This window comes from Cervus elaphus, chromosome 31, assembly GCF_910594005.1.
Source record: "Cervus elaphus chromosome 31, mCerEla1.1, whole genome shotgun sequence".
Lineage (NCBI taxonomy): Eukaryota > Metazoa > Chordata > Mammalia > Artiodactyla > Cervidae > Cervus > Cervus elaphus.
The window spans coordinates 28,128,025-28,140,895 of NC_057845.1; positions in this window are offsets into that span (position 1 = coordinate 28,128,025).

The following is a 12,871-nucleotide window of genomic DNA, read 5'->3' on the forward strand; positions in this document are numbered from 1 at the left end:
CCTAAGAACTTTTATGTTAGCTTAATTTTCATAAAATAATTAATTGTCATATTTATATTATTGACAATGACAATCATTATTTGGTTTGAAGTAATATACTAATTCATTATAGACACTTGTGTTAACAAGGCCAGGATAGGATAATTCCATAGTGCATATGAATCTCCACTCATCTCAGTAAATAAGACAAAAATAAAATCTAGCATAGAAGCATTTTTCACAAAAGAGAGATATGACACTTAAAAAAATATTTTGCTACAGTGTTTTATAATTTTCACAGCATTTGTACACACAACACATCTAAAAGTAAGGTTTTCTACCTCACTTTCTCCTAATATGGCAACTATTTGACATGGCTAAGCAGATAAGAGAACAGAGTAAAAACAGAGTAATCAAACAATTTGTCCAAGGTCATCCTAATAGTTAATAGTGGAGATTGGAATAAAAACAAAGATCTTTGGACTAATGTAACATTCATATGATTGGCTAAATGATAGTTAAACAGGAAAAGCACTATGAGAAAGAAATTCCAGAGCTCTTAACCCCCATTCATGCAGCTGTGGCATTTGATAATGATGCTCAGGAATTAGTTAAAATGACAAAAACAGGCTGCAAGATCATATTCACCTGCTTAAAACAGACCAGCTTTTCACTTTTTTCACTGCAGCAGAAGGACAGAGTCTCAGGAGATGCAGTCTTTTTGTTTAAGGGAATTTGTAGAAAGTATTATCAGAAAACACTCACATTCAAAGGGAACACAGGCAGCTTCACATCCAGCACTTAACAGAATAGAAAACAGGACAATAAACAGCCAGAAAGAGAAACAAAAACTAAATATGGGGGGAAAAAAAAAAAGTAGACACTGAAATCTCTCTGATACGATTAAGAAGCTCTCTGGGCTTCCCAGGTGTCTCAGTGGGAAAGATTCCACCTGCCAATGCAGGAGACACAAGAGATGCAGGTTCCATTCCTGGGTTGGGAAGCTCCCTTGGAGAAGGGCCTGGCAACCCACTCCAATATTCTTTCCCTGGAGAATCCCATGGACAGAGGAGCGTGGCGGGCTATAATCCATGGAGTCACAAAGAGCTGGACACAGCTGAGCATGCGCACATGCACACACACATACACAACCAAGAAGCTCTCTACATTAAAATACTCCCTTGGACCAGATCTAAGACCACCCCACAGTACACGTAGTTTATAAGATCAGGGCAGAAGATCTGCAGGATCAAAAGACATGACCCCCTACAGACTGGGGCTCTTCTGTGGACTGTGTTCTGAGTACCTGGGATCTCAGCTGACCCTGAGTCTGCCTCTCAGGCCTGTGGGGCCTCCTTTCCAGGGTAGTTCTCCAGGGCGTAGACCTCTGAGGCCTAGGAGAGGGCCCAGAGAGATCTTTTTCAGGAAAGAGAGGATTGAATAGAACTTGAAATTCCACACGTGAATGCTTGAGACCTTTGTTCATGCAGGATGGAGTCAAATGTAGGATGAGATCTCTTTGACTTGTCAGGTTCCAACATGGAACTCCAAAGACTATTAGAATTTCAGTCTTTAATCTGGTCTTTCAGGTCATTATGAAGGTACATTTCCAAAGTAGAAGGATGGATATATTGTACATAATGATTTTGTACCTTAATTTAAAGCTTCTAAATATTTAGACATGGAATATATAACCCTCCCTTAGTATTTTTGACCCAGACTCCAAAAATATCAGGGGTAGGTAGATCTTTGGACCTGTAGTTACTGTACATCTATCTACAGATTAACATAAATTCTTCCATTTTACTGTCTTGTTTCCCAAAGCCACCATTTGATTCCACTTTAATATTATCAATTCCCAATGCTATCATTTTATTGTAGAATCCTGATTATTTCCCATGTGGCCTATGGCACCTAGTTAGGATATAATCTCCCCATCTTCATCTCATCCTTCTTCCAACCCAGGCTTCTACTTTGATGCTAAATACATTTAGTTAAAATGAATTTAGGAAAAAATCTGACAATAATATTCTATATCTAAAAATAGTATGATTTTCCCCTCATTGAAGGGCTATATTCAAACTTTGTGTGCTTAGTCACTCAGTCATGTCCGACTGTGACCCCAGGAGCTGTAGCCCACGAGACTGCTCTGTCCATGGGGATTCTCTAGGCAAGAAAAGGGGAATTGGTTTCCATGCCCTCCTCCAGGGGAACTTCCCAACCCAGGGATCAAACCCAGGTCTCCCACATTGCAGGTGGATTCTTTAACAGCTGAGCTACCAAGGAAGTCCCATTCAGACTCTTTAATATAGGACAAAAAAGCATATTTCAGTGTCTCAGATTTGTCCATTCTCTGTGATCTCTCAGCTTCCATGCCTTTGCAGTATTGCTTCTTCTACCTGGAAACCGTTTTCTATTTTCTCAGCCTGAATAGCTTGTCTTCATTCTTCAAGATTCAGTTCGTGTCTCCTGTCCTCTGGGAAGCTTTCTGTTTGTAATTCAGAGTGAGATAGGTGCCAAATCTTTTCACTCCTACCTGTGCATTTTTCCGTTAGTGTTCAATACTGTTATTGATTTTCTTGTCTGTCAACTCTGGAATCTAAACAATTTGAGATTAGAGATACTGTTATTTCACTTTATTCATAAAATCATTCACAAACATTTGCTCAAATAGGCTCCAGTCCATACACTGTGCAAGTCACTAGCCATGTAATGATAAAATACACAATCCTGCCATTAAGGATGAAAAAAAAACACATGGTTACAGTCACTAGACACTGTGATGTGGGCTTAGATGGCATTAAGTGTAGGTTGTCATGGAAACTCAGAGACAGGGCACCCAATTTTTTCTACCTACATGTTACCTGTATAGGGTGAGTGTCTGGTGGCCCAATGTCTGTTGTATAACATGCATATAGGATACCCTTTGCAATCACTGCGTTGGAACCATCTTAAGAACATAGTAAATCTGGTGTGCTGTGGAGTGGACAGCATAAATTAGAGAAGAAAACAGGGGAGAGCCAGAGGAATGAAAGGGAAGATTTTGATCAGAATTAAGACAAAGTCAGTGTCCAGCCACTCTAAGCTGAGAAAGCATAATCAGTAGAGTCAGAGTAGAGACTGAAAATAAGTGTACAAAAATATAAATCATTTCTCAGTTTTTCAGAAATGAGGTGGAGTCTGCAGATGCTGCTGCAGCATCCTTTTCTGCTTAAAAAGCTTGAGTTTGTAAATGAACAATATACGTAGAATACACTTCACAGTCATGTGAAAGTAAGTACTTCAACATTTTGGTTCATTGGAATAGAAGCTTATCCTTTCCTTGCCTCTGGAATACAATGAAAAAAATGTGCTAGAAAAAAATAATCTAAAAATACAGTAATATGAATAAATGTTGCTTTAATCAGTTATACATTGGAATAAATTGTTCTTGTTCAGCCACTCAGTCGTGTCTGACTTTTTGCAACTCCATGGACTGCAGCACGCCAGGCCTCCCTGTCCTTCACCATCTCCTGGAGCTTGCCTAAACTCATGTCCATTGAGTCAGTGATGCCATCCAACCATTTTGTCCTCTGTCGTCCCCTTCCCCTCCAACAGAGGAGTAAATTAGCAATTCCTAATGTCTGTCTATACATAGATTTATGATAACTGTGTAGGACTGTTTAAAATTCATTCTGTATGATGAGTTCAGATTTTCTCAACTATTTCTTAATTATGTTTCTAATATAATGCACCAATTTTAAAATATCAGTTATTGTCAAGAAATAGAAGTTTACTAATTAAAACATAAATTTGCAGTTTACCTTTCCCTCTCCCTCCCTTTTTTTAAGGATAGACAATCAGTAAATAGAACCTTGTACTGAATGAAGCAAAAAATGTGGTCACATCTGTTTAAATGTGTCATGGTTAACATGGCCTCTTTCTTTTCTGAGCAAATTACAATTTGGGAGTACATACAACTATCCCCTAGCAAATCTCTGAGTAAATATAATTGGATCTATAATAAATCATACCACGAGAATAAGGCTTTGCCTACACGACTACTATTGATTTCAGTGATGTCATTTCCCAAAGCAGTCTTAAGAATAGTTACGCTGGTGCATCATAGTGAGTACACTAGATTTAATGAGTTACTTCAGGCCATACCTTGGGCCTAAGTCAAATGTTCTGTCGATGTAATTCACTAAAGACACACTGTATAATTTTTTTTTCTTCTATTTAATCAATAAACCTTTCTGAATACATATTGAAGGAAAATAAAATCTTATATTTGTTTGAGAATATGATTTGGGAAAGTATTATCAAGGGCCAGTCAATGAGTTTAGCACACACAGTTAATGTATTTAATCCAGTGTTCCTTAAGTGTTACATAGATAAATTTCTTTGATCAAAAATAGTCCTAGTATATTTCATAAAAAGTTGGTAATTGACAGGAAAGTCTGGTGTACTGCAGTCCACGGGGTTGCAAAGAGTCAGACACGACTGGGCAACTGAACTGAACTAAAAAAATGCTAACTAAATTATTAATATTTGAGCCATCATCTGCAATATTTTCTGAAGAATATGTTTCAAAATCTACACATTTTACTTTCAGTTGAAACTAATTCTTTTTATTTCATTGGAGTGGAAACCTACACAGTCTGAGTTATTATTCCATTATTTTCTGCGATAGACAAATTGAACCTTGCTTTCTAATTGTGATTTGTACAGCTCTCTTCTGCATGCTCACATTCAGATTTTATAACCTACTCTATTTTATAACCCACTGTATAATAGTTGGACCCTAAATTAATGTGTTTTCATAGCAAGATTCAACAATGGATTTAATGTGGACTCTAACATCTAGACAGATATTAATATTTTAGTGATATCTCAACTTCTGTATGTAAATGTATTTTATTGAAACAAAATAGTAAACTCTTGATAGCATAAATCCTGAGTTTTCCTTGGAAATTATAAACATTAAAATGTCTTTATCTTTAGTTGTGACATATTTTACAATGAGTACATTACTGTCTCAAAATTAAAGAATATAAACGAGTTATGAAGCGTGTTCTTTCTCAAAATATTTGCATTATAACAAACACTCAAACTGGAAATAAACATCAAGCAGAAGTCCTTTAAATGTTGTAAAACATAACCCTCTAGTGCAACAATTGCCCTTACTGATTGTTATATGTAAGAATTATATTTCCAGCTTTATATGAATGAATTTCTGCTTAGTACTACAAATATTTCTTTTTAATTTGAATATTTCTTTATTTGAAGCTGTCATTCTTGTTTTCTTTATAGAAGATAAGAGAAAATTATAAGGCCATTATATTTCTGTATCTATTTTGGCTGAAATCACTTAATCAGTTGTGAAAACAATTCTTACCAGTAGCTAAGCTAGAAAGTGAGTCACATAACTCAAATATGTAAACATTTTCTGGTAGGCCTGAAGCTATTTTCTGCATAGATTAGTAAAATTATTCTTCAAGATAAATATTTGTTCTTGCATTAATTGCAGTAAGTGTATTTTTCTACCTAACCTCCCATATTTCTTCTTAATAGGTCTAGCTTAAATATTAAAAATGTTGAACTCAATTAACAACCAGGCAGTAATTAAAATATAGAATTATATTTAATTTTTCTTGTAGTACTAAACATTCAGCAAGAGTAATATATAGTATATAACTCATATGACATAGGATACACAAAATTAATGAAATGAATGTCTATTTGCATTTCCCAAGTGGTCCGGCCCAGCATTGTTACTGGTTACAAAAGGCAGTGGGCTCTTAGTAAAAGCTTGCAGGCTCCTTCCTGCACATAATATGGTGATTTGGGAGCATAATATCAAGTCGGTGGAATCACTGTCACAGCCCCTGGAATGGTTTCCTCTGTTATTTTTCATTTTGTACCCTAGAATGCTACTTGGATGATCTTCTACAATTTGAATCTGTTAATGTCAGTCTCTAGCTTAAAGTATCATTGAGTTGGTCTTGATAGTCTAATTTGAGAAATATACAAAAATCAGCTAGTCTGCCAGTCCCATATCCTGCCTTTTACACATATTTGTTCATGCCTCTGATGCTTTGCCCATTCTGCTCCCCATTCCTAGAAAAACTGTCTCCATCCTGCTTGGCTCTTGTGCATCCTTCAACACTTGACTCATGTGTCATCTTGTCTGGGAAGCCTGCCAGCCCTCACCCAGATAGAGTTAGTTGCCCATGCTCTATGGGCACAGAAGCATCCATTGGGGTTTGAGATGTGAAAACAGTTTGCCAGAAGAAATCTTACAATATTCATAAGGTTCAAGACTGTCTTCATAATTCTGGGCATCTCAGTTACTCAGAATAGCCCTTTCCCTGGGTAAGATGTTTCTTCCCTGATTTCAGTGGCTTTTGCTCAGTCAAATCCCCTATGGAAAACATGAGCCGACCTCCAGAGTCAGTCTTGCTTAGCTGGTAGAAGAGGTGGGACTGAAGCTGGAAATAGCCAAGTCAATAAATCTCTTTTTCCTGAATGGGGAATGGTCATACTCCACCCCCTCCCCCCCAAAAAAACCACAGTAATTCTTTTGTTATTTGTTTGTTGATATTTCTGGCCTGTACCTCGAACCTATAAACTCAGGAGATTTGGGCTACTATGTTTTTTGTTTTTTAGTGTTTTAAAGGGGGAAGAACAAATGTACATTTATAAAGTTTGCTGTATTAACCTTCTTATTTATCACATACTGTTCTTTTTATTTTTACTATAGATTCAAATCACCACCCGATGTCATTTCATTTTCCCAATATAGTTTTGGTCACATATTATTGTGTTGTATTTTTGTTATCAAATATACTACATTTATGTATATTTCAGATCTAATATTTATTGCAAGTATATGCATATTGTTTATACAACTGTTTGTAAAATCACTCCAGGAAAGAAAGGAAAAACACATATTTTTGCTCTCTTTTATAAACACATAACTATCTTTATTGATACCATTGTTTTATGTTTGGGGTAGGTTTTCAGAAGTGACTTGCTGTCGGCTTGAAGAACTTCCTTTAGTACTTCTTGTAAAAGTGGATCTTCTGGGAGCAAAATCATTCAGCTTTTACTTGTCAGGAAATCTCTTTGACTTCTGGTCTCTATTGCTTCTGATAAGACAGAGCTGTTCCTTTTCTTTTTGGAATCCTTTTAAGTAATGAATCATTTTTCTCTTGCTGTTTTCAAAAGTTTGGAGTTTTTTGTTTGTTGTTTGGTTTTGGGATTTCAGCATTTGTAATGTGATGTATTTGAGTGTGGACTTATTCTTCTTTGAAGAAGAGCCATCTTGGCAACACTGACTCAGTGTGGAACTCCTGAGAAGCTGGGGTAGGAAAAAGGAGGGGATGGGTCGTGTTTCAGTAAGATTCTGCTGTTCTCACTGAGGCTTAGTAGATTTTCTCAAACAAATGTTTCCCCATTTGCTGTATGCCCTCATGATACCTTCCAGAGACTTTAAGTGTGGCTTAAAGGTGGCTGTTTTTATAATTTTCACCAGTTGTGGTTCTTTCACTGGAGAATAAGTCCATGGGGCTCCCTGTAAACACATGTCAGACATTGACATCCTGCCACTGTTTTTAGCTGTTTCTGAGAACAGTGGACACTATACATCTAGAGATACAAAAAGGAAGCAGACTCACAGAAAGAGAAAAAAATAAGAAAGAGAGAGAAACATCTCTCTGGGTTCGGGGTCCCTATGACTTTCACATCTTGGGTTTAGTCTATGAAATTGAGCTGCCTTCTTGCTATTGTGTTCTGTGAGACACTGATAACCTCCTTAAAACTCATCATCCTTCTTGTGCTGGGATTAATGCTATTTGTGGGCAGCTAAAGTTGCTCTATATAGTCAAAGCTATGATTTTCCCAGTAGTCATGTATGGATGTGAGAGTTGGACCATAACGAAGGCTGAGTGCTGAAGAAGTGATGCTTTTGAACTATGGGGTTGGAGAAGACTCTTGAGAGTCCTTGGACTGCAAGGAGATCCAACAAGTCCACCCTAAAGGGAATCAAACTTGAATATTCATTGGAAGGACTGATGATGAAACTGAAGCTCCAATACTTTGACCACCTGCTGCAAAGAGCCAACTCACCGGAAGAGACCCTCATACTGGGAAAGACTGAGGGCAAGAGAGAGGGCAACAGAGGATGAGATGGTTGGATGGCATCATTGACTCAATGAACATGAGTTGAAGCAAACTCTGTAGAGAGTAAATGACCAGGAAGCCTGGTGTGCTGCAGTCCATGGGGTCACAAAGAGTTGGATATGACAGCAACTGAACAAGGATATAGGTGCTCTAACCAAGTAAATGATTTATGAGTTAAGCCATAGAAGTTTTAATATCCATGTAGTAAAGGGCACAGATTCAAGGATGGCAGTGCCAACAGAGCTTTGCTTATGAAACTCTTTTGTTTTTTTAATTGGAAGAAAGTTGCTTTATACTTTTTGTTGGTTTCTGCTATAAAACAATGCAAATCAGCCATATTTACACATATATTACGTCCCTCCCCTCTCCTTATCCCACCTTTCTAGGTCTTCACAGAGTGCCAGGCTGGGGTCCATGCGTTACATAGCAACTTCTCTAAAACTCTTTTTACAACATTCTAAACTTTGCAAAGTTCCTTGTTACAAATAATTCTTTTAAGAATGGTTATTCAGTGTGTGGGGCTTTCCAGGTGGTACTAATGGTAAAGAACGCACCTGCCAATGCAGGAGACATAAGAGATGCTGTTTCGATCCCTGGGTCAGGAAGAACCCTGGAGAAGGGTCTAGCCACCCACTCCAGTATTCTTTTCTGGAGAATCCCAATGGACAACGGAGCTTGGCGGGTTGCAGTCCATATGGTCGCAAAAAGTTGGACATGACTGAAGTGATTTGGCACACAGGTATTCACTAGGTGTATGACCTTAACAATCTTCTTGTCTCAATTTTCCCATCTGTAAAAGAGATGCAATAATAGGATCAACCTAACAGAGCTGTCATGACAGCTAAATGAATTAAAGCATATAAAGTATTTTAACAGCATAAGTATTTGTCCTAAGTTCCTCTAGCAAAACTTTGGGGACAGTTTCCTTAACACTTGAAATAGTTAAAATAAAAACAATAATGTGACTGCATTAATACAGTAATAATATCTATTATTTTAAACTTTTAATCATGGCAATTAAATTATTTAATAAGCTTAATTCTACTTAACTAAGTTCAAGGTAGGGTCCTAATCTCCCATAGTTTGTTATCAAACACTGAATCCCATTTACAATTCTCAAGTCAATAACTTCTAAAAAAATTGCTAGTAAAATTTCACTTTTAATTACAAATAAAATTAAATAATTTTTTTGATACTGGTTTAACTGTGTTGGACCATATTTAGTTACATCCATTCAGTATTTACCAAATGATAGTTATTGGAGAAATATAGCTACATGGTCAAAACATAATCTATTCTGGTAAAGAGGGACTGTAGTTGACAAGAGAAAATATCATTATAGATGATGTCAGTGGACATCTATACTCTGGGCAAATTATAGTTATTCTGAATATAGACAGTGTTAGAATCTGACAAGTTACACAATTATATCAGTAAAGGACTTGACAGATTTTCTTACTTCCATATTGAATTTTTTCAGTTACTGAATCATCAAAGTAAAAATGTGTCATGTGAGTAAAACATATAAAAGTAGAAGAACTCTTCACTGTTTATATTATGCTAATAAATATATAATTTTTCATAGAAAACCAAGTGTTTATCCATATGCCAGATTTAAAGTGAGAGATTTTTTAAAAGATTTTTATTAATGAATAAGTTGTGGAAATGGTAGAGGTCTGGGTATAAACAGTAGCAAAATCCAATGGTTTCTTTGGGCAATTTTTATTTGCTGTTGTGATGATTTTCCTCATAATCTTGAAATGAATTTTTTTTAAACTATTGAACATTTAAAAATAATGTTCTTTTTTTTATGCTTTAGCATTAAAAATACATGCAAAAATACTTAATACCAGCTCTGTGTTAATTTTAAGGAATGTAAAATACACTCAAATATATTTAGAATATAATAGAATAGTTTTTGCTTACCTTGTCTACATATTATAATTATATGCATTATTAAGAGTACAGATTAAAGACAAAGTACCGTATATACTTCATAAATTCAGAGGTATCAAGCTATCCAAATGAGCACCAAATCCTGATACTCATATGATGCAGCCAAGTCATTTCCTTAATATATTTTGTGGCTTTATATCATTTATTTTCCCCCTCTGAGAATGAAGGAAACAGACTATAAATCAAACAAATAACTTTTGCATGATAGATTATGAAAAACATTTGATCTTTTGATCTTGAAACCACACAGCCAAAATGCTTTTACTTCCTGGCATGAGTCCCAGATTCTAAATGTCATTCAAAGGAAACATTTTCTTGATATAGTGTTTGATAGTGAACATCATTTCTAAATCTCTATTTTTTCTTTACTAGTGGATTTCTTTACAAGTTTTTGTTCAAAAAGTATCAGAATATGTTACCAAAAGAAAAAAAATAATTAAAGCATGATTTCCTCAGGACACCTCATCCGTAAAAATAGCTAAGACATTGGAGAGAAAGTGAGAGAGTACTAAAATTAAACATATAACAAAATCGTTCACTGTTAACTTCTAGCTATGCACACAGGTTTCTGCTCAGTCCCTGGACACAGCGTCAATCCACCATATCTGTGAACATCATGAATACTTGATAAACCCACAGCAGCAATACCAGAATAAAAACTATGTTAATGTTTGCACAAGCAGAGCTGCCCAAGGATTTTAACTATCCCAGTACTGTAACACCAGAAAATAGAGAACAAGTCTCCTGTTCTTTATGATTTCTGAAATTTCCTTTAACCTTTCACACTCTAAAAATGAAAAATTAAAGATATTAATTTGCATCTCTTCATTTATTGCTGTTTTAAATATCATTTGTTCATACAGCAGTGGATAAAATTACAAGGATATGAAGTGAATAGTCATGCTAGTAACTAAATTTAATAAATATGTCTGTTCTGGGCATTGGGCCCATTTGTATATTACAAAATTAAAACATGCAATATGAAATAGTAAGTATAATTCGAGGAAGCCCACTAGTTCTTAAATACATAACATTTTATATATTTAAAATATGTATGTAGGGTTTCCTTGGTGGCTCAGATGGTAAAAAATCTGCAGTGCCAGAGAACCAGGTTCAATCCTTGGGTTGGAAAGATTTCCAACCCATTCCTGAAAATGGGAATGGCTACGCATTCCAATATTCTTGCCTGGAGAATTCCATGGACAGACTAGCCTGATGGGCTACAACCATGGGGTCTCAAAGAGTTGGACATGACTGAACAACTAATTATATTATTGCAGTGGAATTATTTTTATACATGCAGTAGTTCCTACTTTATGGAGAAATTCATGAACTTTGCTCATGTTAGATTATAAAATACTTAAAAACATTTAGAAGAACCTCAATGAGAAAAATACATTTGTAAGTCTTATTGTTTATTAATTTTGATTAATTCAGATTTATTAATTTACTATTAGTTAAAATGTGTATCTTTCTTTTTTTTTACTTTTCATTTTATTGGAGTATAGCCCCAATTAACAATGTGATAATCTGAGGTACACAGCAGAGCGACTTAGCAATATATGGACATATATCCATTCTCCCTCAAACTCGCCTCCCAGCCAGCCTGCCATGTAATATTGGGCAGAGTTCCCTATGCTAGACAGAAGGAACCTGATGGTTATCCATTTTAATATATCAGTGTGTACATGCCACTGAAATAAGAAATACATAAAAATATGTATTTTTTTTTGCTGTTTTGTAGAAGAAGAACTTGGGAGACATGAAATCTAGGCTCAACCTTCTGTCTACCTGAGTAGCAAAATGAATTGCCTCTATAGGTCTCATTTTCTTGATTGGACAATTTAAAAACTATGTCTCCTGTGTATATAAGCAGATCTTTGTTGGTATCAAGAATACCACTCTAATCACATCCTGCCTTTTGAGTTCAAGCTATAAGACTCCACTCTCTGTTAAACTATCTTTGAATAGTGCGAAGTCCCTTCAGTCATGTCTGATTCTGTGCAACCCTATGGACTGTAGCCTGCCAGGCTCCTCTATCCATGGAATTCTCCAGGCAAGAATCCTGGAGTGGATTGTCATGCCCTCCTCCAGGAGATCTTCCCAATCCAGGTTTCTAACCCGCATCTCTTGTGTCTCCTGCATTGGCAGGTGGGTTCTTTACCGCTAGCACCGCCTGGGAAGCCCTTCTTTGGTCATATAGCTACAGAATCTTGCATTGTCAAGGATTATTCTAGAACTGTAGCAGCATTTGAGGCAGATAGACTTTATGATGATAAGACATGATGAGGTAGAAAATTTTAAATTCTTGTGACCCAGCTGAGAAAGCTAAAAGTTATAGAACAGGAAAACTCCTAACTTGGTAGATAGTGCTTTTGGACTTTACTAGGAAAGATGGAAAATGCTGCTTGCTGGAGAAATTACAATCTGTGAAGCTGGAGTCAATCAATACCTCTTAGAGCAAAGAAATTTTGAGTTCACTTGCCATTCATAGACATCTGGGAAATCAGAAGCAGGTCACAGAGCAGGAAAGGAAAACCACAGACACTAAAATTAAGTGCAGAAGACTGAGGGGATTCTCAGAAATAATTAGTTGATTACACAAGGTCCTAGTGGAAGAGGTGAATTATTCAGCTAGTCAGAAATCATGGGAAGCTGAATTAATGGTCACTGAGACCTTAAAAGCGTGACCAAATTTTAAATCAGTGACAATTCTTTTAATCTTTGTTTCTGATTCTTAAGGTCTGCCCTGATCTTATTCTTAAAATAAGTA